Here is an 11,518-nt window from a genome sequence, read left to right on the forward strand (position 1 = left end):
GATTCAAATTCAGCACAGAATGTGCTTATAATACATCATACTACTGCAATGTTCAATGTTCCAAAACGTATGAACAGCTATACTTTAATCTGAATGTTTGTGGAAGTCATGCAGGGCTTGGACATATAGTTGCTTCACTATTAATTATTTGTGTCACTTGGGAGTTATTTTTGATTAAGGGTATATTAAATGACTAAATGTGAATGCAAATGCATACTAGGGAGCATACAGGAACACTGATATACATGACTAAGCGTTCATGGAATTGGAAATTCTCTCATTCTGCGTGAAAGGGGATTTTTATGACGCCATAGCTGATAATTGTAAGACAAATACAACCCAATATATTGGGCAAAGCAATTGCCCTTATGGGCCCTGGTTGAAGGTGAAAAAGAGGGGATAGATGTCTAGACAGTTTATGACCCCAATAGGAAACTATGCTTGAATACACTGCTTCTGCTACAATCAATCCAAACAATGTAAACTGTGCGCAGTTGTGCCATAAATCCACACTTATGTTGACCAAATCATGACCAATATCCTCTATATTGCCTTCCTTCTGAGCAGAATGTTGTGATATATGGAATAAAGAGTGAGCCACTCAAACACTCAAATGGAGATCTGGAACAGAATTGAATTGTGCAATTGTGTTTACTCATCCTTCAAAATGATAATGCTTTAAAGCTCAACTTATATTTCTTCTCCTTTCACCCTCACCACAAAGAATTTTTCAAAGCATGTAAAAGCAGTATTTATGTTTTTTTTCCGGAAATGATTGTGTGCATGTTTGTATTGGAAAAAGTTTTTTAAAGGGAAGGATTGTGTAAAACAGCCGTGGTGTTCTAAGGAAACAATAAAGAAAATAATTGATAGTACAAATGACTTCCAAAAACCTTGACCTGGGCCTGTATCTGACAAGAGTAATTGTGCCTAGTTCACCAATAAATAAAAGGCTGATCAGTGGTCAACAATGGAGACAGAAAACCACCTATGGAAAGTTGCAATTCAATTGATATTTTCTATATCCTAACCCTTTTCTAAAAGACGGCAAGAATGTACCTATTTTAAAGAAACAAAGTAACAACGGTGGCCTTGAGGTGGACAAACAAAGACAACTGAACACTTGGTATAGAATTGTGAATTGAACATGTGTTGTTTATTACGACTCAGTAAAAGATGAAAGGACCAAAGAAGGAGTTTAAGAAGGATGAGATATTTCACGTTGGTGTGAAAATCCTTTAAGTCAGATGAACTCTGTAAATAGTGTTCTCAACAAATGCATCATATAAGCCATGACATAATCTAGCCTAACAGGTTGCTGCCCTTGTCTCCAGTTGTTTCAGTATTCCCACAGCCGTACCCTCCGATTAGTTTCATCGGTGGGCCATGAAAACCAGTTCCTTTGGTTTCAGTCCTTTTGGTTTCTGTCTAATGAAGGTACAACTGGTTCACTCCAAAATGAGTGCTTGTTGAGACAAAGCATATAGGAGACAAACTATTGATTGAATATCAGGTTTTAATGCGGTAATGTCCTCAAACATGTTATCATTCTTTGGCTCGAGGGTAAAACTTTAGTTGATATTGTAGGGGGACCGAGGGGGTCGAAAACTGTGGGGGAATCTATGGGTTAGCGGTGGCATGCTTTCATGGAAGCCATTACATAATATTTCTGTCTATAGCTTTGCTTTGCACATTTCTTGCTATGATCCTTTACCATTACTGAGGTGCATAAAACTAAAATCTATGGACCCGTTTGCAAGTTCCACCTCCCTTTTTAGTAACTTCTGTAACTTCCGTAATTTCTGAGACTTCTGGCATTTCAGAGACTTATCTCGATATCTGGAGATTGATGGAAGCTTCTGGAGGCTCATTGAGGCTCACCTCTGTGCTGTATTCAACCGCGGACCTTTCCACCACCGACCGAGGGCAGAGAACAGCCTGCCAAGGGAGCATGCTCAACCGGTGTTTTTGTAGCAGAGAAACATTAAGAAAGGAACACATTTCCTGAAGCAGGAACTGGGACTGTGACAATAGAACAAGACTATTTCTGGTGCCATTAACAGGCTCAGTGGGCTCTTTCCTGGTCACTTTGGTAATTGGTTAATTAACGTAAAATGTTAAAATGTAACATTTTGTCACATAACACCAAAATACATCACCAAAGGAACCCAATAATGTATCTACTAATGTATCTACTAAGGCACTGACTTTTTCTTCTTTTATGGATTTCCAACTTATTGCTTTTAAGTATTAATTCAAAATCAATGTACATCATTTTTGTAAACATTGGAGCTTTGTGGCAGCAGTGTTTCAGCAACATAGGAGGCTGTTGTACAATACAATCACAGCTAAAGGGGCCCATTCGGCATTTTCCGAATCCATCTGAGCGTATTCTTTTGTCTTCTATGATTGTCAGTTAAACACAGCATTATCCAGCACACAGAGGCTGCATGGCAGTCATTGCTATAGTGTGGCTTTTATTATTGATCAAAAGCACCTCCTTTGAATGCTAATCCCTTTCAGAAGCACATGTATTTTGTTCTATTATTTTGTAAGGTCAGTGTACAATAAAGGCAATGCGCACTGAGGTGGAAACATTTCACTTCTGTCAATCCAAGGTCATGTTATGTACTTCTAACTCTGCAGCTTTGACAGTTTAGAGGTTACATTAGAGATACTTTTTAAATAGGATTTAGATATGTATAAATGTACGTTATTGACTTATATATATATATATATATATATATATATATATATATATATATATATATATATATATATATATATATATTCTAACACATTATAGAACATAAACACACGTTTGTATTGAAAAAAAATCTATAAAAAACATTGGCCATTGATGTGTGACACCAGCTGAGGCACAGCCAGTTGAGGAACAGGAAGTAATAATGATTTTTTCTTTAAACAGAGAAAACCATCCACTTGGGGACACAGGAAGTACTAATGAATCCGTCTTTAAACACAGAGAACCAAGCCAGTTGAGGACACAGGATGTACTAATGAATCTGTCTTTAATCACAGAGAACCAAACCAGTTGAGGAACTTGAAGAACTGATGACTCTGTCTTGAAACCCAGAGAACCAAGTCAGTGGAGGACACAGGAATTGCCAATGACTCTGACGTTAAAACTCAGAGATGTGAGTCCTTAGAGATAACAAGTTGGCTGTTTATTTGTCTCACACCAGGAAAACGTTGGGGGTTGGGCTGCGGGAATTTATATTCCCAAGCACTCTATACAATTTAGCATTTTTCTCCGTCTCTGGGCATAGGTTCTTTGTTATGTTAAACTTTCTTATGAGAAACAAGTCTTTGTGCATTTTGCCTTTCTAGCAATTTAGGTTAAAGGTTTTGCAGTGAAATGCGAAATGTTAAGCATAAAAAAAAAAAATGATTACATGTATTTTTCATCTAATGGTGACAAAGGAAAGTCTGTGTGGTTTTCTTTCCCTAACACTTCATAGCAATCACAACGGTCAACAAGGAACTGGCCCAGCCCCATAGAAGTGTGAAAGAGTGTGAGGCTCTATTAATGGGAGGCTGGCGGGTGAGGGGGAGAGATCAGTTGGCCCACACATGGCTGTAATTTAACAGAGAATTGCCCAGTGGTTCCTGTGCAGAGGTAAACATACCAACAGGCCCGCTTTTGTTAATGCGTGAATATGACAAGTGCTCCCAATAACAACAATAGAGCATGTGGGGGTTAAACAAGGACATACTGTATGTATGGAGAGACACCCACCGTATCCGCTTCTCAGCCCCAGTCAGCAACTGATTGACTAGAGATTGTCTGGTTGATTCCCTACGGCTCACCGGTTATTATGAGTTTGTGTAACGAACCACTGCTGCTACCACAGTGATTTTGGGGAGTGTTCAAATCCCACACCCTCAGGCACATTTAATTTCACTTACATTGTTAAGTTTAGATAATGATTTCAGTTGTTAGCAGGAAAGGGGAAATCAGGGCTAATAATAATAAATTAAAAAAACATGCCGTGAGACAGAGAGAGAAGGAGAGAGAGGCAATAGAGAGAGATAGAAAAGCAGTTGGCCAGTCACCATCAAGCTGTGAGTCAACAGGGGGCCAATCCTTCAAATCTCAGAGGCAATCTGCGCCAGGGGGTCATAAACGTTTACAGGGTGGGAAGTGGTGGGACAGGGATGCAGGATATCAGCCCAGTCCCACCTCTAATTAGCTTATGGGAATGCGCGAGATACACAATAGCATACACAAGTATTTTGGAACGGCAGAAAAAGGCCTCTGTGAGAGTCTGTGTACAAACTCAGTAGGCGTTACTCCACATTTACATTAGAGAGGTCTCTGAATGACAAGTGATGTCCATATTCATACAATGTGAGGATTAAAACAGAGCACTCTATATGCTTCTCACAAAGGACACGAAAGCAAATGGGTCAAAGGAAATGTTTGTAAAGAGGAATTGTGAGATTCAAATGTTTCACTGACTTCATGTGTCTGTAGAAAATGTATTTGTTGTAGTAAGGATTTATGCTTACATTTAAGGATTAAGCAGTAGTTGCAAGATTAGTCATAAAACAGTTATATATTTATTATATATATACAATTCTATATTTAGAATTCAATATTTATACATGTGTGTATGTGAACATATGGGGACATTTTAAGCAAAGTACATCAAATAGTCCCTGAAGGACTAATATTCAATATATAAAACGATTATCCCTAATATTAACAACATGTTAATAACACAAGTGAAATCATCACAACTCTCTACTTTGATTTGAATTACCTTATATTTCTTTTAGAAAACTTTCTGCAAAGGTCTTATTGCCGGTCTTCCCGTATCTACATTGATATATAATGTTGTTTTTTTGAGGGAGAGTCAGGCAGATAGTAAAGTAAGTTCTAGTAAAATATGGTCCCAGTGATGTGACGTCTGAAGCACAAAGTAATGACTTACATTTTACACATGAAGGTAATCATACTTGCTGTTATTTATAAAATGAATTTATTCCCCATGCTGAAGTCCCATTTCTTAATAAATGAATATGTTTGTATTTCATTATAGTCATAAAGCTTTTCGTTTTGTTATCAATCCCAATGTATTTTTTAATAGTCAATAATTGTAAAAAAAAAATAATAATAAGCAAAAAAAATAAATAAAAGTATTTAATTATTTCAAAGGTTCCTAATTTAAATCATACCCTTTGAAATAAAAAACACATGCAAATTTATATGAATTTAAATTTTTTAAAAACTAACTTAACCATGCACCCCGTTGAAACTATTAATGCCACCTTTGCACGTTTCCATTGCATATGAAAGGCGCTTAACAATGACTCTGGTCATAATACTTTGGCCCAAAGACTATAAGACACCTGGTGTACTTTCACTGTAGGAGGAACAGCTCTCAATAACCAGAGATGGCCTTTAACCTCAAGGATTGATTGCTTTTCCTGGCCTGTGAATAGAACAGCTGAATGTGCCTAGAGACTACTGTACAAAACTTTATAAAATCAATCTGGTTCAATTGAACCGGTGGTTGTTCAGTAAAATAGTATATTGTTTCAAAGTGTTCTTTTATCAAGGTCCAAGTCATGAACATCACACATGTATCTGTTCTTCATTTATCCATCTTCATTTATCCAACATTAATTACTTTAAAGCATTGTGCTTTATCATTTGTTTGCACCGAGAGTAGATATACCAAAAAGTGTATCCCTGTTGTCGTGACAACCAAAGAAATGGCTGCCATGCAGAACAATGGTCAGATGGGCCTTCGGGAGGCCCAGCGGGTGCCCCCCCCCATCCACACATCTGCTGCACCCCATTCACACTTATGGGGATGTTATGCCGATTATTCTCTATCCCACTTCCCCCTTTCAAAACTGACAGGTTGAATCAGAATCACATTAAGAATTCTACCAACATCTGTCTCAGAACGATGATCGATCGAAGTGACGTAAACACACAGCCAAACACAAGCACACACATACACACACACACACACACACACACACTCACGTGTATACACATGCACACACACCCAAATACACCCATGCACACACACACACACACGCAATCACCCACACTAACACACACACAGGAAGGAAGAGGGAGGATAAAAGTTCAAGGGACTGTGAAAGTTATTCAACAGGTGAAAGAGTGTGTGACCAAAGTGCTTAAATGCTTTGCTAAATTTTCATTGAGGCCGCCATCAAAGCGGAAGAGCACCTTAACTATGTTTGAATACAACAAGGTCATGGCGACCTGAACCCAGATGCTGATACATGGATAAAACCTATATGTTATACTACAGGTGTGGTTCATCCTTTGATCCTGAACAGTATCCATGGTGAGTTTAGCAAAACTGAACATTTGAATTGTTGCTCTCTCTGCCTGTAGGCTAAGCTAATATGCACATTAGATGAATCCAACAGTACTCTTAACTCGAGTTTGGAATGAATAAATATACAAGAGTAAATTAAAAACATTTTTCCAGGTCTATGTCCTGTCAAACATTTTATTTGTATGCTATAAGGACCCCTACACATACACACACACACTCAAACCTACACACATACATACAGAAACGCAGACACACAACAAACGCAACAGGTTAGCACTGACCTACAGTGGTAGCACTTGTTGACTACCGCTCAAGGGGCTATCCACACCCCCACATCCATATTGATTCAACAAATTTGCCACAAATCATTTTACAAATGCCCAGTTGGGGGGCTATAGAGGCGGGTGGAAATACCCCATTCACACTCTGCCGTCCCCCGCAGAGCTGAGGCGCGGGCCCCCGGCTCGTTAAGCTGACAGCCCTCTGATCCCCCCCCCCCAGCCCCAGCCATCTGCAGGGTGGGCTGTGCCGGATCAGGAAGCCATTGTGTCACCAAACTTTAGAAAAATATTGGCTGCAAAAGAAGAAAAAAAAAAAGGGGGGGGAAAGAATAGAAAAGGTCAAACAAATCAACACACACACTGTCCACCAGAGGAGGCACTGTTTCCTGGTGGTTCGCCTCCTACTACTTATTAAAGATGCAAACAAAGAGAGAAAAAGCCAGCCGATAGCATTGATTACAAACACCGGTGTGTTGTTTAGTAGGTTGACCACTTAATGGGTGAACCTGAAACGCCCCACTCATACACTTACTATACACACAACCACGTAGACGACCACATACACATGCACACATACATCCACATATGCATATACATATATATATATATATATATATATTTTTTTTTTCATAAACACAAGCACACACACAAATCATACATATATACACGAAACATACACGTAGACACACACATTAACACACACATAAATGTTGTTACACATCATACAATCAAACACACATATGCATACAAACAGTACTGCATGAGTGTTTATTTGAACAACAATAATAATTATAGCTGCTGCGCAGCAATGGGTCGGGTCCGGGCTAATTTTGGCAAATTCTGAGCAACAAACAGGAGAATAGGAAGACAGGACAGTTGACCTTATAATGTTCAATTTGCACCAGTTGAGGATTGAACCCACAACCTCTGGAACCAAAGACCATTGTCTATCGCACTGAGCTAATTGGCAAGTAGCATTTCAACAGTGGCTTCACAAATTGAGTGACAGCTGTTGTAAAGGCAAATTTAAAAAATGGTCAAAATTTCAGAAATTCAGTCATCTAAACAAAAATCTGATAATACATAAATTGCATCTTGACAGCATGGAAATGTTGGTGATTTGTTTTTAATGATAAGTGTTTTGCTTCATAAGAGAAAATATGATGTTTAAAAATTCCACTCTCACATTGGCTGCAGTTGTTCCCATAAGAGCAGAATTCAAAATGTTCTCAAAAATTCAGTTTTTGAGATAAAATTCTGATATTTGCCAAACTTCATCAACCATGACTCCAGAATATTCTCAATTTTTTTCAGGAAGATTGAAAATGTATTTATCAAGAATTTGATGGTATACGTTTACAGTACTGTTTACAGTCATACGTTTTCATGCACTGTAGGATCAATTTTTGCTTAATCAAAAATCAGAGAAACAAGTTTTGTTGAAGACGGTCTGGAGATGCTCTGTCACCAAGTTTGGTGACAATTGAGCAAAAATTGTGGGAGGAGATACATTTTAAAAGTTTTACAGTTATTGAAAAAAACTGACTGATGGACTTCATAATTTGTAATGAGTTTAAGTGGACAAAAGTTTCAGCAGTATTGAGGCTACATTGTGGTGAAGTTTCAACACTGTAGCATCTACTGTTGGTTTGGTAGGAATTTTTTAAGTTTTTAAATTTAAACGCTTATTGTGCCCCCCCTAGGAGGGGGGGGCACATGTCCTTGGAGTTGAGTGAATCTGGCATGGGACTGGACCTTTGTGCAAAGTTTGGTGAGTTTTCACCCATGGGAAGTATGACTTCCTTGGAAGAAGAAGAAGAAGAAGAAGAAGAAGAAGAAGAAGAAAGAATTCCTAGGAATACAATAGGTTCCCGGCAGCTTAGCTGCCCGGACCCTAATGATGAGTGAAGAATGAAGAATGAAGAATAATATTAATAATTATTATTTTATTTATTATAATTACACTAATTATATAATTTCTAGCAACAAGTGACATTCTCTGGAGCACAGAAGCTCTGTTGTGCTCTCACCTTTCAACCACACACACACACACACACACACACACACACACACCATTTGGGTCCGCCTCCCTGACCAAAAAGTGGTCTTTGTGAATAAAAATGGGCGTGGCCCTGGGGTGCGCGTGTGTGTGTGTGAGTGTGGATGTGTGTGAGTGTGTGTGTTAGAACATGTGCTGAGCCTGATCCACTCTGGGGAAGGTACATCAAAGCATATTAGGTTCAGTTTCTAGAACTTTCTGTAAAAATGATATTGATTTGAATGAATTCCAGACATTTTCATTGTGTTTGAAAGTATAATTCTGATTATGTTTATGCAAAAGGAAAATCCATAGTATACATTATATACAAGCGTGTTAATAGATATGTTCCTGAACCTTGCAAACGTTACACATAAAGTGTATTGATTGACAGCCACAGATGATATGATTGACATCCCTGAGTAAAACATGTCCTAATGCTGCAGCTAAACCGCAGGACGTCCCGCGTTGGCTACACGGGGTCTGTGTTCTTTGTGTGTGTGTTGTGTTAGTATGTTTGTGTGGCGGGGGGAGGGTGTGTGTGTGTGTGTGTGGGGGGGGGGGGGAGAGGGGGGGGGCGGGATCTCTTTTCCTTGTTATAACCTCAAACACATGCCCGCATGCTCCTATTATTTTAACTGCTTCCAGTGCCTTCAGATGGTGCGGGCCGGGCGCTGCAATCCCGGTGGCAACATTAAAAGGCCCGGGTTTGGGTTACCGGGCCCTCTGACGGACGCGCACGCCAGCCAGCATCCTCTGAACAGCTGCATAACCTAATGAATGACGTACTTCTGTCTGTGTTTGTGTGTTTTTCCCTGTGTGTACATGTGTGTTTATTGGTGTGTGTGTTGTTGAGTGTATTTGTAGCTTTGTTCCCATTTGTGTGTGTGTGTGTGTGTGCGTGTGTGTAAGAGAGAGAGAGTGTGTGGTGTTTATCAAATACAACCCAAATCCCATCCATTCAAATACAATTGCATTAATGAATGAAAATAACGATGACGCAATGCTTCACATGATGCACACTCACACACACACACACACACACACACACACACACACACACACAGACACATGCATGCACATGCACACACACACACACACACACACACACACACACACACACACACAGACACACACACACACACACACATGCACACACACACACACACACACACATGCACACGCACACACACACACACGCACACACACACACACACACACACACACACACACACACACACACACACACACACACACACACACACACACACGGGGCCACTAGCACAGACTTCCCCAGGTCCCCAGACCAGGGTCTCTGGCTGTGTGAGTAAGTTGCTGAGGGAGACAGTAATATGGTAACGCATACAGCAGCTGCGTCTATACTTGTATGTATTAGAAAACGGATCCTTCCGGCTGAGCTTCAGGATCCACCAGCGGGAGCTCCCTTCTCAACACAGAGGCCGCTTTGATGGCATTACCCCGCGGTAACTCCTACCGCATGTTTTCAATATCACCGCCCTGACCGTTCAACACAGCCAGACATTCATATCCCTCTTATTGACCATATTTAATTTAGACGCCTCCTGTAGAAACAGCGGACTGTAATACTGTCTTTGATTCGATTCGATTTACATTTGTGGCGGCGATCAAGAAGCACCTTTTGAGTTTGAACGACAATCAAATCCAAGTGTATTCTGTTTGGTGGATGCAGCAGGTGTTGTATATATGATTATGTTTCAGTGAGAGGAAAGAGGCGCAGATGTAGAACATCGCCAGCTTACATCAACATATATATTGATGTTCATTTGTAGACACTTTTACTGTATGCAAAGGTCTTGATGAAATATATGAAGTGACTTTCACTTATTGTGCCTTATTGGCCGTTTCTAGAGAATGAGGGGAACACATACGTACATGCAAACACCCACACACACACACACACACACACACACACACATAGACACGCAAATAGATTCATGCAAACACACGCACACGTACGTCCCACAAACACACCCACACCCACACGCACACACTCATCTATGTTTCCAATTCCCTCTCCCCCAGCAAGGTACAGAGGTTTCTTCCTCCACACAATGAGATAAATATACTAGTCCACTCTTGCCTGCAGATTTTTCTCATAAAAAACTCTTTGATAGTTTAGCCGTCTGGCCGGAGCTGAAAGAGCTCCTCATAAAAGAGGCCCAAGAAAGGTCAGAGGTCACTGCCTCCCTAGGTCAGGGGCCCTGGACGTTGTTATAGTGGACTTTACTAAAGTTGTCAGGGTTGATCTCCTTGATGAATTAAACTGCATTTTTCTCTTCCTTTAACAACTATTCCATTACAGTGGACTGTCTACAAACTAAAGTTGTTCATCTTTCTGTCGGAGAAGGAAAAACGTCCAACCTAGCATTATGTCCCTGACTATTGCAATCAATACTGTGTGCAGCCATCTTTTATCCATCCTGTTATTTTCTCTTGCACTATACAGATTATTGGCTGGGTAACGATGCAATGTGTGGATGCTATTCATTAGATGAGTTTAAGTTGCAAATGGCAATAAAGAAACCTTCAACCTTAAAGGTGTAGGTGCCACTAATAGGACTTTGTGTACTTGTTCAATGAACAGTGGATTGATAGGATATATCTGATCACTGTAATACTAGTCAACCTCGTCATTCGATCCAGGGTCTTGTCTGTCCCCATCTCAGCGTTCAAATTCCCTGTAGGTAGGACAACTTGCAAAAAGCGTTTAATCAACACGTAGTACATTAAAGGTTCACTGAGCGTCTGTGATTAGCCCTGACCTTTCTGTCTCTGTCCATCTGTTGCAGGAATGAAAGGCTTGGTCTCTG

This window comes from Micromesistius poutassou (assembly GCF_964030765.1).
Source record: "Micromesistius poutassou genome assembly, chromosome: 15".
Taxonomy (NCBI): Eukaryota; Metazoa; Chordata; class Actinopteri; order Gadiformes; family Gadidae; genus Micromesistius; species Micromesistius poutassou.